The sequence below is a fragment of the Chrysochloris asiatica genome, unplaced genomic scaffold (assembly GCF_000296735.1).
Source record: "Chrysochloris asiatica unplaced genomic scaffold, ChrAsi1.0 scaffold00024, whole genome shotgun sequence".
NCBI classification, from domain to species: domain Eukaryota; kingdom Metazoa; phylum Chordata; class Mammalia; order Afrosoricida; family Chrysochloridae; genus Chrysochloris; species Chrysochloris asiatica.
In genome coordinates this window covers 10,209,133-10,212,867 of record NW_006408542.1, presented here as the reverse complement: position 1 = coordinate 10,212,867, position 3,735 = coordinate 10,209,133, and the positions used below count along the sequence as shown (strand labels likewise).

Genomic DNA, 3,735 nt, shown 5'->3' with positions numbered 1-3,735 from the left:
AGTATCATTGACTCTTGACCATATGCTACCTCTTGAAACGATTTAACATTAACCATTTCCTTGTGGTACAGTGACTGTGTATTCATTCCATCTTCTCTTGGTGCTTTCTGCATCATTCAATAATTTTCCCAGAGGATCTTTTAATAACAAAGTCGAGGCTTGAATTTTTTCTTCAGTTCCCCAGCTTGAGAAGTGCTGAGCATGTTCTTCCTTTTTGGTTTTCTGATCCCAGATCTTGTCATATTTTATTGTAATATTTGACTTTAACTTCTCGAGCTGATCTTTGAAATTTTCTGTTTAGCTCTTCAACCTCCTCATTTCTTCCATTTGCTTTAGCATCTCTACACTGGACAGGAAGTTTCAGCATCTCTTCTGACATCCATTTTGACCTTTTCCTTCTTTCTTATCTTCCCAATAATTTTTTGCTTTCTTCATGTATGATGTTCTAAATGTCATCCCACAACTCTTCTGGTCTTCTGTCTTTAGTGTTTAATGCGTGAAATCTGTTCTTAAGATGATCTTCAGGTGGGATATATTCAAGGTCATATTTTGGCTCTTGTGGACTTGTTTTCATTTTCTTCAGCTTCAGTTTGAATTTGCATGAGAGTAATTGATGATCTGTTCCACAGTCTGCCCTTGGCCTTGTTTTGACTGATGATAAGGAGCTTTTCCTTCTTCTCTTTCTGCAGATGTAGTCAATTTGATTTCTATGTATTCCATCTGGTGTGGTCCATGTGGATAGTCATCTCTATGCTGTCTAAAGAAGGTATTTGAAATGAACAAATCATTGGTTTTTCAGAATTCTATCATGAGTTCTCCAGCATCATTTCTGTCATTTCTATCTTGGTTAGTTCCCCATAAATCCTGAAATATTTGCCATCTGTGCCCATTGGTGCTACTCACTGAGTGGTCCACCTTGAACCTCTTATCCTCAGATCTTTGCTTCTGTTTGAGAATGAGTTCATTCACCAAGAAATTAAGATACAGATGGTCAATATTGTCCACAACATAGTTACACTTAGGCCGTCTTTTATTGTTCTCCAAACTTCGATGAATACACTTGTAGCAAAAACTGTGGCCCCATTTCCTCATGTATACTTCCTCACTTGTATCAAACAGATGGGGCATACGAAGTTGGTGCTTTTGTCCACATGGAAGTTGATGCGTCCTTGCAGAGCGGGGTGGGCAGATGTCGCTGCCTGCTGCTGCTTCCTAGGCTCAAGTTCCTTCCACGTACGTGGGTGCTGGATCTTGCCATGCAGCTGAGTCAGGACATGTCTCCAGATACAGGCCTGCGACCCAAGCCACCACAGAAAGGGATGAAGGGAAAGAGGATAAGGACAAGGACACAGAAGTCATGGAAAAGGCCATGAAGGAGCCAAGGCTCATCCCAGCGGAGCCTGATCAGGCCTGGTGGCTACCGGACATTGTGACTCCTTCCCCTCCGGCAAGGCACTCAGAGAGGAACCAGGACCAAGACTTGGTGCCGCCTCCCCTCCCTAGTTTTAGTGCATCCTCCCCAGTAAATCCTTGTTAATTGAGTAAATGAAAACAGTGACTTAATGCAGAGTAACTAGTAACTGTTTATTAAGTTCCTGCTATTGAAGAGTTACTGATAAAGATCAAAGACCACAACCTTCAGTATAGGTTGTACCTCAATGTAAAGACAACAAAAATCCTCACTACTCGTTCAGTAAACAGTATCAAGATAAATGGAGAAAATATTGAAGCTGTTGAAGATTTCAGTTTACTTGGCTCCATAATGAAAGACCATGGAAACAGCAGTCAAGAAATCAAATGAAGATTGCTTTAGGCAAATTTGCTGCAAAGACCTTTTTAAAGTGTTAAAGAGCAAAGATGGCACTTTGAGGACTAAGATATGCCCTATCCAAGACATGGTATTTGCAATCACCTCATGTGTATGTAGAAGTCCTGGTGTGGCACTGTACGATAAGCCCTGGACTGCTAACCACAAGGTGGTGGTAGTGTGCTGTGGAATCAGTTCCAACTCTGTTGTTGTTGTTAAGTGCCGTCGAGTCGGTTCCGACCCATAGCGACCCTGTAAAGGGTTTCCGAGGCTGTAAATCTTTACGGGAGCAGAAAGCCTCATCTTTCTGCCGCAGAGCAGCTGGAAGTCTTGAATTGCTGAACTTGCGATTTGCAGCCCGATTCGTAACCACTACGCTACCGACCCTGTATAGGGTTTCTGAGGCTGTAAATCTTTACAGGAGCAGAAAGCTTCATCTTTCTCCCACAGAACCACTGGTAGTTTCAAACTGCTGACTTTGAGGTTTAGTAGCCCGACAGGTAACTGCTATGCTAACAGAGCTTCTTAACCACTACAAGGTAGGTGGTTCAAATTCACCAGCAGTTTCTTAGAAACCATACACAGGGTTGCTATGAATAGGAACTAAATTGATGGCAGTTAACAATAACAACACCAATAACATATGCATGCAAAAACTAGACAAAGAATAAGGGAGGTCACAGAAGAATTGATATATTTAAATTATGGTGTTGGCAAAAAATATTGAAAGTACCATGGACTGCCAGAAGAAAAAAAACAATTTTTTCTTGAAAGATGTATAGCCAGACTTCTCCTTAGAAGTGAGGCTAGCAACAGTTGTCTCATACTTTCAACATGTTATCAGGAGGGGCCAGTGGAAGACATTACACTTGGTTAATTAGAGTGTTAGTGAAAAAGAAGATGACTCCCAAAAAGATGAATTGATGCAATGGCTTTAACAATAGGTTAAAACAGCATCAACTGTGAGGATGATGCAGGACTGGGCCTTATTTTGTTGTGTTTTACATGGGGTTGCTGTGAGTCGGAACCAACTGCATGCAGTACACCTACCAAAAACAGTGTCCTCATTCTTGTTAACATTTTAAAATGTGTTCATCTGTTTCCTTTCTATGTAGTTCAAAATGTTTTGTCAAGTCCTACTCCACTCTTAGTGCAACTTCACATAAAATCTCACAAACATATTATAGAGAAAGACATAAAAATGCCAATAAATTAAAACGTATAAAGGCTAGAAAGGTGGCTTGTCATAGAAAATACGTGTACATTCTGAGGAGTAGTATTCACTTAGCCAGGATCCAGATTCATTGATATATCAATAAAAATTTCCTAATTCCAAATATCTACGGTGCTGGATTCATATTTTTGATCTCTCGTATGCCACAAATTTGCCCATAGAAATGTGTCTCTAGTCAAGTTAATATTTGACTTATTATAGGAGTTATATTTAATTTGGCATTATGGGTAGCTCTGTTTTCCAAATTAGATCTTCTCTCTTATTTTAGGCTGGTTAAAAGGTTAAAAATCAAATTAAAACTTGTTTAATTAATTTAGGTTGACTTTAATAGTCATATGTATAGCAGAGTAAACAAGGGCAATCATATTAGGACTATTTATAATTCCAGGCCATTACATGGACAGAATGAAGACAAGATATAATTTAATCTAAGTCAATTTGGAGAAACTCAAACTCCTATCTTGGCTTTTGCTCAAACTCCTAAGAAATTGAAACAAACAAAAATAAACCATTTATTTTAAAATAGAGCAGGTCTGAAAGAATGTTGAAGATTCAGTATCATTAATGCTTAAATTTGGGTGGGTTCTTACTTTTGCAACCCCTAAAGCTCAGAGTAAAATGGCATTCTAGAAATAATAATGTAAAAAGCAATAGATTAACAAGCAGTCCCTGGTGATTAACTGTCATAGATATT

General features: G+C 39.0%; 1 pseudogene; it reads right to left on the bottom strand.

Moving 5' to 3' along the window:
• Positions 1-1,428, bottom strand: part of LOC102817593 — a 3,918-nt pseudogene extending 2,490 nt beyond the window's left edge.
• Between the last annotated feature and the right edge of the window lie 2,307 nt (positions 1,429-3,735).